This window comes from Corvus brachyrhynchos, unplaced genomic scaffold (assembly GCF_000691975.1).
Source record: "Corvus brachyrhynchos isolate BGI_N302 unplaced genomic scaffold, ASM69197v1 scaffold89, whole genome shotgun sequence".
NCBI lineage: Eukaryota > Metazoa > Chordata > Aves > Passeriformes > Corvidae > Corvus > Corvus brachyrhynchos.
Genome location: NW_008246063.1, coordinates 1,921,917 through 1,941,723, shown reverse-complemented (window position 1 = coordinate 1,941,723; position 19,807 = coordinate 1,921,917). Strand labels below are relative to the sequence as shown.

The window sequence follows — 19,807 nt, the reverse complement described above, 5'->3', positions numbered from 1 at the left end:
ATTCAAGAAGTTTCACAGTTTTGGCCCTGAATGAGCTTAAGCACCTACAAGATTTCTCTGAGCATTTTCTTTGCTCAGCCTTTACTGACCAAAGACTGTGTCAGCTCTTTGGAAAGGGAGCATGTAACTGAAATCAGTGCAGGTGAGAATCCAGTTTAATATTTGTTATTCTTTTCTAAAACTTCATGGTACCCAAAACCCCATAACATATAGAGGTAACATTTTTTTTCTCTCTTTTTTTTTTTTTTTTCCTGGTGAGAAATATTTTTGTCAAAAGATTTTGCTTTTCCCAGAGAGTAAAAAATATATAATTTTGTTAAATTCTCCTCAATAATTCCTATGGCATTTTAATTAAAGCCATTTTTGAAATGCTTTATTTACTAGAGGAAAGCTGCATTTATAATACATGACACATTTAAAGATGAATTTAAATGGCACTTTCAATCATGTTGTCAGGAGAAAACATTGTGGATGAAAATGGAACAAAATCACAAATGCTGGTTGGATTGAAACCTATGAAATGAAATCTAAAGTAAGATTTGGCATTTTTCATGAGATATCTTGCTTGGTTCTTTTTAAAGGCCTTAAAAAAATGTAATAGTATGTTTTGCTTATTTGTCCTGCTCTTTCAGTGGTGTTTCTCATGAATAAATGTAGCGTTCTGTGCATACAGTGGGATCAAATAAGCATCTAACCGATGTGTTGTAAATGGCACATGTAATTGTGGAAGTGCTTAGCTCAGATCCAGCAGAGCAAATTCTAAAGCAGCAGTGCACAGAAGGGGAATCTGAGCTAAGTTAATTTTTAAATGTACAAAAACAGTAACAGAAAAAGAAAAAAACAGAACCAGACAAAGCATCTTGACTTTCATGGTTTTAAATGAGCAGAATTGGAGAGCAGGAGCACGTTAAAAACACAAACAATAGAGATGAATTAACAGCTACTTATCTTACAGCACATTGTATGGCAAATCTGGAGGCAAAGAAATAGCATTCCCCAGACACAGGGACGTAATTAAAATCTGTAACATAAGGTAAAACATTTCTACAATGAAGGGGGGGAAATAGGCAAAAATATTCACAATGATAGCAGCACACAGTATAAAACTTAGCTTTTCTTTCATACAATTAGTGCTTGGTTATAGCAGGTTTAACAGGACGTGATCAGTAGCGCAGACATGGATATAGGGCCTGAATGTGCAATGCCTTGAGAATCCATTCCACTTCCCAGGGTGATCACAGGCTCTGCAAAACCAAGAACAGCTGGTGAGTATTCACAGGATCCTCGAAGGATTTCTGATGCAAAGCTGTCACTGATGGAAGGGTGGCTGCTCCCCAAAAAAAGGCACAATCAACAATGAAGCAGATTAAGCTTAGGAAAGTCTCTTTTAACTGATTCCAGTCTAAAGTAATTGTGGAAGTGGAAGGAATGAGGAGACTGGGACAGTTACCCACAGAGGATGTGGACTCCCATCCCTGGAGTTGTTCAAAACCAGGTTGGAAGGGGCTCTGAGTAACCTGGTTTAGTGAAAGATTCCCTGCCCATGGCAGAGAGGTTGGAACAAGATGATCTTTAAGGTCCCTTCCCACCCAAACGTTTCCATGGTTCTGTGGTTCTATGACTGAGAGTACAGACAAAACAAATTCATCAAGAAAATAGAGCATAGGTTGGTGTAGCAAGGAAAAGAGTAGATTTTGTGTTCTCTTCAATGCCAGCAGTTCTCATACCTGGAGAAAAGTGCATTTAGTTTTAAAAATACGTTTTTCTGCAAAATAGACAAATAATAGAAGACAGTCTGTGACACTGGTGCACTTTGCAGCACAGAATATTTCTAAGAAATTTTAATGTTTCCCATTTTGCCAATCAATGAAAACCTTAGACACTCCTCTGACCAGGAACAACTCATTATAACTTGTAGATCTCTAATTAGAGATCAAAACTATGTAGATCTAAACCACAAAATGTTTACACTATTCATACAGACAGTTAATGGAATTTTAAAAAGGCAACTTTTTATGAGAGAGCCTGTTCCTCTCCAATTACTGTAAAAGAAACTTCTTAAGAAAGACGTCAGCAGCAGGGTAGCACCTCCGGGATCAGCACTACAGACTTCCGAGGTTACACAGATTGTATTTTTTCACTCACCACCCCACAAAACAGCCCTGTGTGTTTGTAGGAAGCATCACCTACATGATGAAATACATCAGCAGGCTTTTGTAGTGTTTGTGTTTATTCTACCTCTACTTCCTTAGTGATTATTGTTTGTGTGTACATGCAGTGTAAGAAAATCTTGTTAAATTTGTTATCCAGGGTGAGGAAAGGAATGAAAAACTGGTTTGTTATTATTATTACTGAAGATATAACTGATAACAACTTTTTTTTCTTTTTTTATAATATTTTTAGTACAGGTAAAAGCCTTAGAAACACTGTTTTAATTATGCTTTACTGCAAACCAACAAGGTGTTAAAATAGTCCATGATCAGACACAAAGCAGCCAAATATAGACACACACATATTTCTATTTATGCTAATTTTTTAAACTGCTCATAATAAGATTGTTCAGATAATATTTTGAAACCAGATGTCCATTGTGTGCTGTGCTGCAGATACAAAGCATAGATGAGGGTTTCTCCCTTGTATTCACATAAACACCTCAAAGAGGCAATAGAAACACTCTAATGTGAAGGGTACTCTTCTGAAGATGACATTCATCGCAGCTAATTCAAGGTGTAAGTACCTCCATCTGAGTATAATGACTCCCAGGCTTCAGGCTCCTATTACATTAATTACAGATCTAATCAATACAGCTGAAATTTTTTAGGGTGGGGATCATCTGAATAAAGTAATCAACTCCCTATTGACCTAAATTTCACTGGCTGGTATTGACTTGTATTAACTGCAAAGGGATCTTCAGGACGACACTCTCAGATGCAGAAAGGTTCATTCTGACATCTAAATTTAGCTGCACCAATTCAGCTGGCAAAGTCCTTTTAATGTCGCAAAAGGAGTTGCTCAAGTCACTCACATAAGTGGAAAAGCTCTGGAAAGGGGATGGACACCACTAATCATTTAACCTTTCCTTCCACTTGGGAACTATTCTCGCTTTTCTCTTCATTTAATATTTCACAGAACTTTTAAAAGAGGCAAGGCTTTAAGGTGACCCTTGAAAGCCCCTTCCAACCCAAACCATTTTATGGCCTTATACAATTCTATGATATTTCTACAGGTGCCAATCACCAACATTCATGGCCATAAAAGTCACAGAATCACAGAATGGTGATTCTGGAGATGAAGCAGGGTGATCAGGACTGTGAAAAGCTGGAATTTGAATAGCTCCAAGGCTTTAGGCTCCATAATTCTCAGCATCCTGTTTTCCTCTTTGACCACTCTTCTATTAAAAAAAAAAAAAAAAAAAAAAAAAAGCTTATGTTTAAACAAATTTTCATATATTTCAGGTTGTGCCCATCGTCTTTTGACCTGTCAGTAGAAATCACTGAGAAGAGCCTTGTTCTACCTTCTTTATCCCCCTGCCTCAGGTATTTATAGATGGGAAAGGTCCTCCTGAGCCTTTCCTTCCCCAGGCTGCAGTCCCAGCTCTCTCAGCCTCTCCTCATGTGTCAAGGAGCTCCTGTGTAGGCACACACGTGCCAGTGTACAGGACAGGAAGAACACAGATCTTGTGGACCTTGGATAGGATTCTCCTCCACGGACTGGGATGAAGGGTACCAGGGGTTGGACATGAAATCAAACCCTACTACCAGCCCAGGTCATTGCTCTTAGCAGGCCCTGCAGCTACTGGGGATTCTGAATTTTGATTTGCAGGCAGGGAAAATATTTAACGTTAAAAAAGCCATTTGAATTAGAAATAGGTATTCTACAGACTTGGAGTGCAACAAGAGAGATTCTCCAGAACACAAGCTGGCTAAAAGATATTCTGGGCCAACAACCCAACAGACTTCATATATGTTTCAGGTTTACTTGAGGGTAAGATGAGTTATTATGAGTTACTGAGAAAGAACTTGAGTTCTGTCATACTCTAGGTTACGATTAAAGATGGTTTTTTACTTTTTGCTGTAGTAACAATTACACTGAGTTTAGCAGATCTACTTACAAACTATACAGTCTTGTCTTGGTTGCTATACAAACAGAGAAATAAATAACAATCTTTAGAAAGAAAGAAATTAAAATTATGTTAGAACATATCTTAGGGGTTTTATTAATATCTGGGGAACTTTACCAGTAGAAACCTGTCTGACTTGAGGCTTTGTCTGTGCATTTTTCTGTGAGTTATTTCTATTACTTTCATAGTCATTCAAAGGAAACAAATTTATTTATCTTGATTTTTTTTTTCTTCATGCATAAAGAGAGAGGGCAAATAAAAAAAGGACCCTGCTGCTATCAGGGTGCTAAAATTACGTTTCTGTGCAAGCTGACAGATCTCTTTACTAAGAACTGTAAAAACAGACTGTAAAGAGCTGCTCCGGCCACATGGTAGCTCTAAGCTGCCACAGAAACCTGAGCTATGGATCCATCCTCCAGCCCTCCTTGGCTTCAGAGAAGCATCTCTCCCTTCTTTGAGGTTTACAGTGTAGACTCTGCTCATTTATTTAGTCTGGGCTGTTCTGCCTGTGAATTAAAGAGGTGTTCTCATGGGACGATAAATTATCCAGAGTAATAAACTAATTTGTCTCTACCTGCTGTTATTTCAAATCAAGTGAGATCTCTGTCTAGGCAAATATGAGGACACATATCACACTGTGTAAATAAGCTGTGATAACGCAACCTTCGACTTTTGCAAATTTGTATGGATTTAAGAATTTCTCATAGATATGAATCTCAAAGAACTTCTCTGTTGGAGAAGGCTCATCCAGATAAATCATAGTGCATTATTAATAGTAGATGACCATTATATATGCAGAGGGTTTTGGCCAGTTAAATGGTTCTCTGAAAGTGTGAAACAATGACATTTATTAGAAGCTGACTGATATGATCAGAGGTGGCTCACGAAATTATCAAGTGGAATTCTGCATCTGTGAAAGAGGAGAGATGATCCAAAGCTCATTAAAGTCCACGTAAACACTCTCACTGACTTTATCCAGCCTTGCACCAGGCCCATATGAAAGCTCTTGCAGCTGCTCTGCAAAGTCATAGTCTGCAAACCCACACTGTTAAGGAAAGAATGATTGATTGTCCAAAGGATGGAAAATATAGGACAGAATGAACAGATGCATTTTGGTGGTGAGCACTGAAAACATGGACATGAAAACAGCTTGTCCGAGTTATTTAAAGGCTCTTCCTCAACATGTCAAACTCAGGCACGGAGTGAGCACGTGCCAGAGCTGGACCCTCAGCACAGGTATCCTGAGTTGCAGCCAACAGAAAGGAAATTTAAAGTCCTTGAGTCAATTTTGCCTTTTATTTTTTTGTTTATTTCATTTTTATTTTCTTTTATTTTGATTTTTTTCAGTGTTCTAATGGACCCCTTTCCAAGGCACTACTCACTTTTGATATTTTCAAACTGAAACTTTCCCATATGCAAATTTACACTAATTAAACCCATGTCACAATATACTTTATTTATCTACTTTCGTCTGAAACTGTTGCATATTCTATAGAGTTTCAGATGTAAATTGCAAAGTAGCTTCCAAATATCACAGAGCTGAAATCCTGTGACACCATCTCATTCATGATAAGAATGTAGAACCTAAATTAATCTGTGAGGCTGATGGTGGAGGGAGCATCTTGTAACATGAGGATCTAAATTTTCTATTTCTGAACCCCCTAAGAGAGTATTAAAAGGAAAGTAGGAAATCTCTGGTTGTTTACATTTTTCTGGCTCTAGTCCCTTGTAGTTGGTAATATTCTGATTTTCTTTTCCTGACAATATGGTAAATATGCTTTGGTTCTCTGTTCAGGATTCAACAGATCACCAGCTTTGGATATCGACATCGAATTTACCCTAAGTCAGATAACCTTTCTCTGCAGCTGGGGTGCAATTCACAGCTTAACTCATTCGAAATTAATCTCTTCCATCTGTGCTGGTGGGAAATGGCCTCTGAAAACCCTTTCTGATCACTTTGATAAAGGTTTCAACAGGGGCCTGATATAATGGCTTTATTATATACATAAATTTTAGTGATGCATTTTCAGGATAGAAAAGAAAAAAAAAGACATGGAAAGGAAGAAAAAGGTCACAATACTAAGAAAACCTGTGGTGTTTCCTGTCTCTTTCAAGCTGAAGTTAATCAGATAGCAGATTAATCTGAGAATTATATTACTGACATTGTAAACCTTCCAGGCCTTTAGCTGGACCTTTTTTCAAGTGTAGTACATGATGATGAGATTTTGCCTTCAGTAAAGACTGTTTCATCAACTAAAGTTCGTCTTTTTAAAGAATCCTTCCCACTAATTTTCTAGGGAAGCAAATGATGTCCACTTTTCATTACAGGATTTCTTTAGTGCACAACTGCCCACAGCAGGAAAGCGGCTGTTTTTATTCAGCCACACTGGTCATTTCTGCTTATACTGGAGTTTTAACAGCAGCTTCTTAAAATAGGACAGACCTAATAACCCAAGAGTCTTGTGTCAGAAAAAAAATGAGATGGCAGGATGATGATATACCCCGTGCAATATTGCTTAATATTCACTTACACATTTATTTCCCCTGTGCATTCTCTAAATGGCATCAATGGTTCCCAGCAGCCACCTTTGTTTCAACTTCACTGAAATAATTTCTTTTTTCTGTTTAGAAAGATGCCTCAGTAGAAATCCAGGTCCTTTGGAAGTATAGAAGATTTTTGGCCCTGATATCAAGTTCTTCAAATTTGGCAGCTGCAGATCATTCTTAAAATAGGAGTTTTAGATAAAGATATTAGTGTAAGTGCATGGGTATCTTTTAGGGACCATCACAAGAGCACAGGTGGGTTTTGTGGAGAGTATGGGTTAATCCTAAAGCACAACTAAATCAAGGAATTAGATAACACTGGGAACAAAACAAGACAAAAAAAACCCCAGCAACAAATCCCAAGCCCATAGTCCAGGCACTGTTTGGGGGTCCAAAGAAGGTGTGGTCTATCTAAGTCACCTCCTTGGGATTCACTACATTAAAATAAATCCCAAATCTTTTCCATCTTCGTGCTTGAAGTTAGTCATGTGCCCAGTAGGAATTTGCCCCATGCATTTCTGTCAGAACCCTAAAGATTTGTCTTAGCAGTGAACAGGGCATGGCAAAGTTTTTAAGAAACGTGCAACTGGTACTCATATAAACCTGTAAAAAAAGGTCTGCAGCAGTTCAGAGTTTGCACCTGGGAGGCAAAGCTGCAGAGGATGGCATAATAATGGCAAGAGATATAATAGCTCATATCACATTTCAGAAGTGAATATTGCTAGCTGAACTTTGGGGATCATGAGAAAATTCATTTCACAAAGGTGGAATGCCCAGCGCCTGGGAGGTGACACGTAATGAATTAGAGTAATTTGCCCAACCTGTTAAAAACAAATGCTGTTATAGAAGTAGCAGGACCATCTGCGTAAAGATTTTTAAATTACCTGATGTTGAATATGTGAAACATCGGGTAATGACATTGCAAACTCAGCTCTGATTAAATGGCAAGTGAAGAGTGAATCTCAGCAGCATTGTCTTATCACATTAAAACAAGGGGAAAATCTATTTATGAGTGAGTTGACCTCATTTCTTCTCTCATAGCCCGCTGTGCGTGGCAGAGTTGGGTTTGATTGAAAAGTCATTGCATAGTTCTTTAACATGACAGTGTTTAATCCAAGTAAAAGTTCCTTTCAACCTCCAGCAACATTTTTTTTTTTGAGTGATACACTTGATATAAGCCCTGAATGCATTTTTCGAGGTTGTGTGAAGTTTAAAATTTGGGTTCTAACAAGTTCACCCAGAAAGTTCTGACAGGAAACCCCAGGAGCTACCTAAAGCACAAACTTCATGCCTGTACTACAGCAAGTAAGAAGAGAGAAAGAATCAAACCCACTCAATAATAAGGTCTTGCTTCTTCTCAAGGTCACAAATCACAGAAGATGCTTCCTCCAAAAAAATGTGTACTCATTTTCTCTTAGTATTACTTTTCTTGTAGAAGCATTGTCATCCTGTTTAGCCTGGAGAAAAAGGAGGCTGAGGGGTGGCCTTATTGCTGTCTACGCCTACCCGAAAGGGAAGTTACAGTGAGGTGGGTGTCAGTCTCTTCTCCCAGGTAACAAATGACAGGAGAAGAGGAAATGGTCTCAAGTTGTGCCAGGGAAGATTTAGAGTTGATATTAAGAGAATTTCTTTCACAGAAAGAGTTGTAAAGCATTGGAACAGGCTGCCTCGGGAAGTGGTGGAGTCACCATCCCTGGAGGTGTTCAAACAATGTGTGAGTATGCACGTGAGGAGTTGGTTTAGTGGTGAACTTGGTGGTGGTGGTAGGGGGACAGTTGAACTCAATGACCTTAGAGGTCTTTTGGAACCTTAATAATGCTATGATTCTACTTCTCAAAAAAAATCCTTGTCATTTGGGAGTTCCTTCACAACACTGCAATAACAAACTAAAGAAATTTATCTGGAGTCATCTTTTTCTGAGGACTGAAATGCAGAAGAGTGAGGCTCAAGGTGCAGAGAAGAGCTATGACTTTATTTTGTTGCCTTGACAAAAAGGTTAAAATTTCCAGCAATCTATGATCTAAATTTAAGTGACTGAATGACCAAGAAAATACCATTGGTTGTTCTCCATCCACGGGTTCACTTTGCACTTTAAGCTGCAGTAACTTTGCTCAGCTACAAGAGGGTTCTGTGAAAGAGGCCACATCTCTTCTGGTCTGAGCAGCCACTGCCTTTCTCTAGCAAGACAGGGCTCCCTGACTCACATTTGGCAATTCCTGTAGTGAGGAGGGAGGAAGGAGAGAGAAGAGCAGCTTCATGAATATGTGGAATTATTCTGGGAAGCACTCAGGATAATGTGAAAATGAGACACATAAAACACTGGCCAGCTAAGAGACTAAGAGAGATTAGATAGCAGACCTGGCAAGTCATCCATTTGCACCAATGTGGCAAATCTTGTGGTATTTTGGGAACAGGCAGAATTACTGGCATTTGGCTTTCATCTTGGATTAAGGATCAGGAAGCAAAATGCTGACATGTTAAAATGTGTCTGGTTGCAGGACAAATCCAAGGAGATGGATGCTTCAGCACTGGAGTACACAGCCAAGGCTGCCAAGGATGCAAATCTCTCAGTGCCCATCCAGTGCCTCGTTACTATTTCACCATCCCTGAGAACCTGCCGTGGGGAAATACCAGGCTTTCACCTTGCAGCTGCTTTTAACTACAGAGCAAGCAAATCAGAGCTGTAAAAGGTGACAGAAACCCTTAAATTCTCATTCACGTGTTACTGGAAATAAACCTTAAAAAAGCCCACAAAATGGTTGGCATTAAACTATTCCAGCTAAGGGAGCAGGAGCTGTGTGCTCCAGTTCTGCTTAAAGGGAGCTGGTGGAAAGAATAATGTGGTTTGTGCAGAGCTAGAGAAAATGAGAGCTGAAAAGGTTTCCTGTCAGGAAAGAAAAACACACTGGCATAGCAAGTGTTGCTGTCTCACACACTGATGGGTGTTTTCACAGCAGCAGCAATACATATTTAAACACAAGAAATACCTTCCTCAGATAATTTTTTAAAAGACTACTTAACTATGAAGGAAACAAAACTGATTTTAGTCAATGAGGACAGAGATGGAATGGATAAAACTCCTAACGCTGGAAATAGAACTGCAACTTCACAAGGTTTTCATTAAGAACAGCACTGGAAATAAATTGCTGCATAGAGAGATATTTAAAAAAGAACTAATAAATTATATAGATGTAAATACAATGCATTTTTTTCATCCATCTGAGCTCTGGCTGTTATACTCTGGGTGATGCTGGTTTTACACACATATGTTGGTGTTATTCCCACAGATGGTGCCAGGGCTGAGGCACAGGATGGAAGGATGCTTCCCATGTTTGCTTTGCTTACACTCTAACAGTAAGTGCTGTATTAATGCAAACCCTAATCCAGAAAGGAGATATTTTAGTAGACACCAGGGAGACTAATGCAGTTGATCCCTGTTTATGGCAGGAAAATGCACATATGTCAGGGATTTCACTCTGATATTTGGAGATAACCTTGATAAATCTTTCGGACACCTCCTCATTTGGACCTTAGTGGGCTGTTCATACATACGGGTAAAAACAGCTGAGCTGACTTTCCTTTTGATCTCTTCCACCATCCTTCCAGTGTAGGTGGGTGAAATATCCTGCCTAGTGGATGTTTATTCTGTTTTCTACTGCTCTAGAGTAGTCAATATGGAATATTATGGATGAGATTCTTTTCTTTCAAATTCAAATGCTCCAGATCAACACAAATCACCCTCATTTCTCTTTAGAGAGGAGAGAGGACAGTCTGGCTCATCTTTAACGAATTTATCCAATAGCTAAAAAACCAAAAATCTATGTATTAGCCTGAAAGGGAACATCAAGTGACAAGTTCAGGTTTGGTTGTCTAAACTTCAGTGACATTAATCTCATCTTTCTTCTGTTCACAGGTTTTTATGATTTGGCTTGCATATTTTTTCTATAAATAATTTTTAGTGACCAGATAGACGAGTGTTGCAACCACTAGTATCAGAAAGAAGCCGTTATTCATAATGTGCCCTGAAACTTAGAACATCTGCCCGTCCTTCCTTCCTTCCTTCCTTCCTTCCTTCCTTCCTTCCTTCCTTCCTTCCTTCCTTCCTTCCTTCCTTTTTTTTTAATGTACACACAGAGTGTTCCCATTTTCATATGGAATCCAGATTATCTTCATTTTCTTGGGCAGCATTATTGGAAATAAACATAAGTATCAACTCTCATGCTAGATCCTACTGAGACCCATCTAATGAAAACCTTATAAATTCTTTAGTTACCGCATGGATACAACTCCCATCTTATTTTCCCCATAATGCTCTTCATGCATGGAAAAGCAATCCTCTCCTCTAATATGTATGTTCTCCTGCCATTCTCACCAAAAATGAATAAAATAAAATCCACAGACTGAAGGGAAGAATAGAAAAATATTTCAAAGAAAGAACTCTGAGTTACTAAGCAAGAAACAATGTCAGAATTTCCTGAGCATGAAAATCAGAAGCTTGGACAGTGCCTGAGAGAATATTTTATGTACATCTGTCATTACTCTTCCTTGGGTGTCTGTTCATGGGTGCTGCTGGAGACAGTGAATGGGTGAAACATTCTTTTGTGCTGGCCAGGCTGGGTGTCCTCACATTCCCCAAATCAGTTTTGTCAGATTTATCAGGGTGCTGCGTCCATTTAACTCCTCCCTGTTTATTATCACTGCTGGGAAGAGCAGCACTAAAGGGATTAGGTAGAGTTCCAGAAGTGTCCTCATTTTCTTTTGAAAAGAAACAGGAGTTTGTTGGGGAGGGAGGATAATCATGAGTAGTCACTGAAGAGCCAGTTGTGCATTATATAGTCTGCATTGTGCCTCTGGTTCCATTTCTGTGAACAGAAATGATTAAGATTTTACTTACTCCTTAGCATGCAGTGCTATAAGGGATTAAGAGACAAAAGAGGGGAGATGAAGTATTTAAGGGCTCCAGGAGACAAAGAGAAAACTTTTGGGCTTCAAAGAAGCCTTTTTACAGCTCAAGTCTACTAATAAACTACTAAACAAAAGGCAGAGGAAGAAGAAAGGAATATTTTTTTAGGCATTTTTAACATATCTTGGATACTACAGTGACTGAGGTGTTTGATATGCTTAACATAAAAGTGAAAAACTAGTGTAGACAAAATACAAGATAGGAAACTCCAGGGAGTTACTGTGAATCCATGGAATGGAAAGAGATTTTTCAGTTTTCTTTAACTCTATGTCTGTGTAGTTGTTTGAAAAGCAGAATAATTTTGGTAGTTGATGCACAGCCTTCTCTGTCCAGCATAACCGAGATCTCCAAGACAATGGCATTTAGCAATGAATTTTGGCACTGCCCATGGACGTTTTCAGAGTGATTTTACTGGACATCATATTTAATGGGATTGAACAGAAGCCTACACATCCTCACATGTGCCAAGCAAGTGGAGATCCTCTCCCCTCGGATACTGAAATTTCCTCTTAACAAGAATGACAGCAGCACTGAAAAACAAAGCAAGCAACCAAAGAACAAAAAATCCATAGTATTTATTATTTATCAGCTGCAGTTGGCAGCAGTTGGAAGAATCAGAATAAACTCAAAGTGTACCTTGCCAAGTCTCTCTTTAGATATCTTTTGCCTTCACTGCATGGGATTCCTAGTTTGGAATTCCTTCTTTGGAGGTGGCAGATTCCTGCAGCACCACACCCCAGTCCATCACTCGAAGTGACACCTCAAAGCACACAGATCCTCTCTATATCCCCCCCTCAATAAAGCTGAAGTGCAGCTGCATCTGGAAATAAAGAACTCCCTCCTCCTCTGCAGCAGATGGAGCCCAGAGCACACCCTTGTCTCAGAAGCAGTTGGAAAGATGTAGTTGGAAAGATTCCTCCACAGTAGGAGAGACCACATGCTCTTAGGAGAGCAGTTTGCCTGTTATCACCAACTCTGAGGATGAAGGAGAAGTGAATCATTATGAGAAGGATGGGAACACTCACTGATACATGTCAGGCTGTGATTTAGACCAGCTTCATCTTTGTTCTTTGGTGAGGAATAGTAAATATTTTAAGGGGAAACCACGATGCTACTTAAAAAGCACTTACCTAATTAAACCTCAAGTGCAGAAATCTTTATTCTGCAGAGCAGCACTCTGTGGTGCTCAGCACCTCAGGCTATACCTCAGCCATATGGCACTTTAATAGGCACTAGCAGAGGGAGCCCTTTTTATATTTTAACAGATGGGTGCAAGCTACTGGGGTTGGAGCAGAGGGCAGAATGAAAGAAAATGTAAGGAAAGAAAATCAAGAAAAAGTTCAAAGGATGAATTCTTACTGAACTCTTCCACTTCTGCTTAAAACAGCTTGAGGTCTTGTTTCTTTCCTAGAAGGAGCTTCTGTTGTTTCCGGCCCCTTGGACTCAGACTCGCTGATCACAAACCATTTCACAGCAGATTTACTGTGTGAGGCATTGTCCTTGCAGCAGAAATACTGCTGATTTCAGTCTGCTGGTCCAGCAAATACTTGCATAAGTTTAGGAGTAGGATTCAAGTTTTACTAGTGGGTATTTTTTGCTGTACCTGTGCCCCTGCATATCTCAACAAGTTTGGGCTGTACAAAAAAAGACTAGAAGACCTCAGAAGGGAAAGTCAGTGCAGAGCATGTGGCAGAGGAAACAGGGTAAAGAGAACCCAAGAATTGAGAGACCTATTTGAAAATAACTAATTTATTGAAATTATTAACTTTCAGATAGGTCCTGATCTTGTGGCCAAGAAGGCCAATGGGATCCTGGGATGCATCAGGAAGAGCATTGCCAGCAGATTGAGGGAGGTGATCCTGCCCCTCTACTCAGCCCTGGTGAGGCACATCTGGAGTGCTGTGTCCAGTTCTGGGCTCCGCAGGACAAGGGAGACATGGAACTCCTGGAGCAGGTCCAGGGAAGGACTGTGAAGATGATTTGAGGACTGGAGCATCTCTCTTACAAGGAAAGGCTGAGGGAGCTGGGGATGTCCAGCCTTGAGAAGAGACTGAGCGGGGAGCTCATCCCTGTCTGTCAGTGTCTGCAGGGAGGCCTCAGAGCAGGGACCAGGCTCTGCTCGGTGAGGCCCAGCAATGGGACAAGAGGAATGGGCAGGAACTGATGCCCAGGAAGTTCCACCTGGACATGGGGAAGAACTTTTTTCCTGTGCAGTGACCGAGCACTGAACAGATTTCCCAGGGAGGGTGTGGAGTCTCCCTCACTGGAGATATTCCAGACCCCTCTGGACACAATCGTGTGCCCTGTGCTCTAGGATGGCCCTGCTTGAGCAGGGAGGTGGCACCAGATGACCCCACTGTGGTCCCATCCACTCTGACCCATTCTGTGATTCCATGTGATCTGGTGAGACTGTGCTTTTAATTACAGCAATTTAATTACAGCAATTAGACTATCAGCCAAAGGGACCATAGGGCTAAAGGAATATTATTCCATTTACATTGTGGTTGCTACATGGTTTAATGTTTCCCAAATCTGTTTGGATGGCTGCCATTTCATAGCTTTGTTGCCTCACCCAAAATGTTGTGTTATGCCTGCCACACCTTCCTATCTTTCCTTTCCAGTGTTTCCATAAATACCATTCCTTTCATCACATGCACTTGTTTCCCACTTCACAGGGTAAGTTTAATTTGTCCCAAAAGGCCTGCAGCAACTTGGTGGCAAGTTTTTGCCCTCTGGGGATTGATAGGCACCTCATTCTAGGGAGCTCTGATGCAGAGCTGCATCATTCAGCATGGCATTGCAGATAATGTTCTCTGCTGACATTCCTGCACCAATTCTGGGACTGTATCACCCAGGGTTAAGTACCTGCAGCAGCTCAGATAACCTTCTGCAAGAACACACAACATGCAAGGTATTTAATGTGTGCTCTTGATAAAACACTGTGTTACCTTATTCTATAGAAACTCGGAATCCATAAAATGTATTAAATATTTACTTAATCAGTGATTTTTCTCTATTTGTTCTATCTTCCAGTGTCCATCCATAAAAAAAAAATGTTCTGTGAATGTGTTCTCAGAGCATTAATTCCTTTATTGAGAAACTTTCTCAGTATTTTAATCCTCCATTTGAATTTCTTATGAAGAAAATTATAATTAATGTAGAGTTTTTATTTTCATTATTATTCATCACTCTCTGCAATAGTTCAGTATTTTAAAAAGGCAAAACTGGATGTTTCCAACAAAGCACAGATTTCATATTGGATTTTACTGAATTTTAACTCCCAGAAATAGTAAACGGAAATGTGTTAAAATGTTTATGTGTATTTCAAATTGTATTTCCCGAAGTGTCTGTAGATCTATGCCAGATTTGAATGCCTGTGGGGGAAAATTAGATCTACTCATGGCTGTAACACTGGAAGTCTTTCGATGGGCCTAGCAGGTCATGCCAGCCATGGTATCAAATTATATTCTTAGAACATTATCAATTCTTATATTAAAATTTCCTTTTATTTAACACTCTGGAGACTTTTGACTGGAACTACCTGGTTTATATGTTTAGGTTTTTTTTTATTTTTTCCTACATGGCCAAGCCTGTTTTGGTGTTTTGACTGGAACTACCTGGTTTATATGTTTAGGGTTTTTTTTTATTTTTTCCTACATGGCCAGGCCTGTTTTGGTCAGGTTTTACTCAATAATTGAGAAGAAATTGTCATGGATCAGCTGTACACAGGGGTAGGATATTCTAAGTCCAGCGTGGGGTTCATGCAGTCAACAACAGAGTTTCGGCAATGCATCTGCTTTTTTCTGCTTTGGAAATGCCTGGTTTTAGTTGGTTTTTTTTTTTGGGAGGGGGATTCTTTTAATGGATCTTTTCTAGCTGAACCAAACCTGTGCAAACTGAAAGCAAGAAGCTCTTCCAACCTGAAAGTGAGAAAACAGCCGTGATGAGCCCTCTGTTAGGAAACTGGAAGGCGTTGCACCATCTTTGGGAAGTTGGTTGTAAAACTGCTGCAAATATACTGGGTCTGGTTCTCGCATTAGGAACATTTTATGCTTAATGTAATTCAGTTTATGGCCCCAATGCACTGCAAGAGTGGTGTAAATTGGCGTTAAAGTTAATGAGAATTAGGCCTAGGGAGTCTAATATTTGCTTTCTACAGTGTTTGAAATTACTTCTGTTGTTTTATAGCAATGTTTAAAAGTCAGCACAGAGACATTATAAATAAAAAAACTTGGGTCACATCCATCCCTCTATCCATCCATCCAAGAGAAATGCAACATTTGATACAGAATGTAAGCCCTGATTTAATTACAAGTAGGATTAATTTGGCCTTTTAAATGCAGATGTGGATACAGTACTTTCTCTAAATCCATGTCTTTCAATCATTTAAAATCAGCAACACTTTATTCAAAGGTAAAAGTTTTCATGAGCTTCATTTCACATTTCTTCTGTGAGTAAAAAATGATGCAAGGATAACAATGATAAATGCAAATAGTGTCTCATGAATAAGTTTCAAAATGCTGACAGAAAATATTTGCCCTTGAATGAAAGAAATGCTTTGGGAAAACAGAAACAGAGATTTCCTTTACCTTCAAATGTAATAACCTTTTTAATGACTTGGGAGCCATCTGATTGTTTGTTATGAAACTCCCTGTTTCTGCTTATGTAGGGATTTTGTTTATTATTATGGTGGTATTTGTCTTTCTCGATCTAAAACTGGTTGGTGCCCAAAGGAAAGCATTAAAAAAGAATTCACAAATTTCTGGTATTTCATCATTTCAGTTATATTTTAGCAAATATTCAGATCTCTGAGGTACTCTCAGAACTGTATTTTGCAGTGGTGTTATATTTCTATGAGGCTGGAGAGAAATATCGAAGAAATCCAAGAATACAAATGCATTGAGACTGTTCTTTTTAGAAGGGAAAATCTGTATGACTACAAAAAAGCAGTTGCAATCCATGCAGATGCTCTTTGCATTTTCTTACTAAAACCGATCATTTTTATATGGACCAAAATAAAACAAAAAAATACTTTTAAGTATATTCACTGCCATACATTATTTGAAGACAAAGGGCAGGAGATAAACCTTAATAATTCATACGACAAGGGGAAAAGGCCTCAAGTTGTGCCAGGGGAGATTCAGGTTGTATATTTGGAAAAGTTTCTTCACTGAAAGAGTGGTTAAACATTGGAACAGGCTGCTCAGGGAAGTGGTGGTGTCAGTATCCTTGGGAGTATTTAAAAGATGTGGCACATTTGATATGTTTTACTGGGCCTGATGGGATTCAGTCAGAGGTTGGATCTGATCTTTGAGGTTTTTTCCAACCTTAATGACTCTATCATTCTATGATTTAATACAGGTAATCAAAATATTCCTTGGAAATGGTGCTCAAAGTTCAGTGTCCTGAAAACCATCTCAGAGAGAGAGCAATACTCAAATGACATGGCAAAGGAGGTGTCTGATCTTTACATAAACTTAAGTATTCTTATTTTTTGAAATTTCATAGATATTCAAGGTTGGTCTCTCTATGGTATAAAAATCCTATTGAAGAAGCATTTTTTACATGGACTATCAATTTGCGATAACTGAAAATATGTCTCATGGGAATCTCTGCAAACTGCAGTGACAAAATTATATGCTCCAGGCTTCAGGTTTCTTCCAGGTAATTAAAAAAGGACACATAGCAATCCCAAATCCAGTGAAGAAAAGATCAAATTAAAAATATTGCCTCCAAAATGCTGCAAAGTATAGTCCAGAAAACCATACAAAGGCTTTAATATAATCCTTTAACATAAAACTGGAGTGGTTCTATTGGAAACTCAAGGAATTATGATTCACTATTCACAGAGTTTAAAATCAAAATACACATAAACATAATTTGTAGCTAATTTTTTTGGGGTAGTCATTACAGAGAATGTTCAATAAGGGACTTGAAGAAGAAAGGGGAAATAAATTTCCTTTTTTTTCCCTATCCAGGGATCAAGAAAGCAGAAATGCCAAGGTCCACTTACTGCCTTGAAACACAAAGGCTGACAATTAACATTTCTATTAGAAGTTGGTGTAATTTTCTCCTCTCCAGTATGCACTAATTAGCTCTGGAAATGCAAAATATGTTTGTGTAACTTTGTGGATTCTCATTTTTAAACTTCGCAATCAGAAGGACAGAAATTCCTATTAATGCCAATCTTTTTGCTTAATGCTTTCCTCTTCTGATTCTTTTTTGTTTGCTTGTTTTGTTTTAAAGCACTGCCAGTGGAAGAACTACACTTATTTTGTAGAATATGTTTCTAAAGTGCATAGATGAGTTTCCAAATCCTATAAAATCACACTTCTTATGGTAAAGGAAGAGAGGAAAAAAAGGACAGTTTGCTGAAGCAAATTATCTCTTGAAGAATTCACAATCACATGGGCTGCCTTCAACATCAGCAGAACATCACACTTCAACATAACCATATGTCATGGTTTAGCATAGTTTGGTTTTTTAGTAAAGAAGGCTCCATCAGCCACGGAAGTGATTCTCTTGCAAAGAGGTGCTTACAGCTTCCTCTGTGACCTGACAGAACCTATCAACTGGCTAGTTTGAATACTGGCAACTTTTTAAGCCACTTAAGAAGCTTGACACACCTCTGTGTTCCACATTTACGAACAAACAGAGCCTGGGAAAGCTCTCTTGTCTTCCGGCTTTCAGACAGGTAGCAAGGAAGGAGAAGGGCCTCTATTCCAAGAGATGAAGATGCTCCCAAAGATGGGTGAAGAGAACCTTTGTTTCTGAACAGCTCAACCTTAAAATGGTACCCCAGTAGCTCAGGATTGGACCCTTGAAAGCAGTTGTGGGGAAAGCTGTAAGTCGGGGAAAGGGACTCTCACATGATGCGAGCAGAGAACCAACCCAGGCAGCTGTCTCGTTGTGATACTGAAGCCATGAGAGAACTTCTTGTGGAGATGTCTCCATAGCATGAGCAAGAGAGACTCCTCTCCCTAAGTGAACTGGAAAAGATTATTACAGAGGTGGTAAACTGACTGAAAATCTCAAGGGTTGTCTTTTTACATTGTCAAGAAAGGTGGGGGGAGGAGAAGTGTTCTGAAGGTTTAGTCTGATTTTTTTTCCTTTCTTTTAGGTCTGTTAATAAACTGCTTTATATTCTTTTAAGTTTTGTGCCTGCTTTGCTTTTTCCTAATTCTTATCTCACAGAAGCAAAATAAGTAAGTAATGGATATTTTGAACCAAATCACTACACCATAAGTTTGTAGAAAAGAAAAGTTAAATATTCCATCACCAGCACATCCATCTCCTTCTGCCATATGCCATTTCCCTTCTCCTATTTGCATTTGAAAGTCTTCTACAGCGTTGCCTCCATACCATATTTGGGGAAGAGACCTCAGAAGAGACGGCTTGAAAGGAAAACATCTGTCATGGGCCCTGGTGTCACATGCTAGAAGTGACTTTGTGAGTTGACAGTTCATTTGAAGTTGATAGTCCTGTTTTTGCTACTTTCTCTTGCTTTCTAGCCCTGCACACACTGTGCCATGAGGCCTTGTATTTTTTAGCCCATGGACTCTAAATATGAACTATGTTCACAAAATAATAGAATCAGAATGGTTTGGGTTGGAAGGAACCTTAAAGACCATCCAGTTCCAACCCCTGCCATGGGCAGGGACACCTTCCACTATACCAGTTTTCTCCAAGCCCCATCCAGCTTGGCCTTGGACACTTCCAAGGATGGGGCAACCGCAGCTTCTCTGGGCAACCTGTGCCAGGGCCTCACCACCTTCACAGTAAAGAATTTTTTTCCACTATCTAATCCAAACCTACTCTTTTTCAGTTTGAAACCATATGTTCTAAATTATACAAGCCATGTCTGAACATAAATGAAAACTCACTGGGAAGTTGGGCTCTTGCCTTATCTGTGAGGAATAAAACTCCCTACCTGGTACTCTAGTTTTAGGGATGAGATGGGCAACCAAATGCAGAAGGACCTCATGGAACCTGGAGTGACAAACTGGAAAGTCCAGGTCTCACTGAAGTGTTTTACACTTAAGCACTTAGAATGATCAAAAAGCTTTAGTGATGTTCTGCCAAGAGGTACTGATGCCAAAATTAATTTAGGATCATGGAATATCTCAAGTTGGAAGGGACCCATACTAAAACTAAGCCATCTGGCTAAAGGCGTTGTCCAC

At 39.3% G+C, this 19,807-nt stretch overlaps 1 protein-coding gene across 4 annotated transcripts in view; it reads right to left on the bottom strand.

Moving 5' to 3' along the window:
* Positions 1–284: 284 nt before the first annotated feature.
* Positions 285–19,807, bottom strand: part of TSNARE1 (t-SNARE domain containing 1) — a 447,763-nt gene continuing 428,240 nt past the window's right edge. For 3 of the 4 annotated variants that reach the window (XM_008643063.2, XM_017746682.1, XM_017746683.1), the window contains one exon: positions 285–1,244. The gene's annotated coding sequence lies outside the window, so the exon portion shown is untranslated. The remainder of the gene's footprint in view (positions 1,245–19,807) is intronic. The other variant, XM_017746684.1, reaches the window with a different exon arrangement.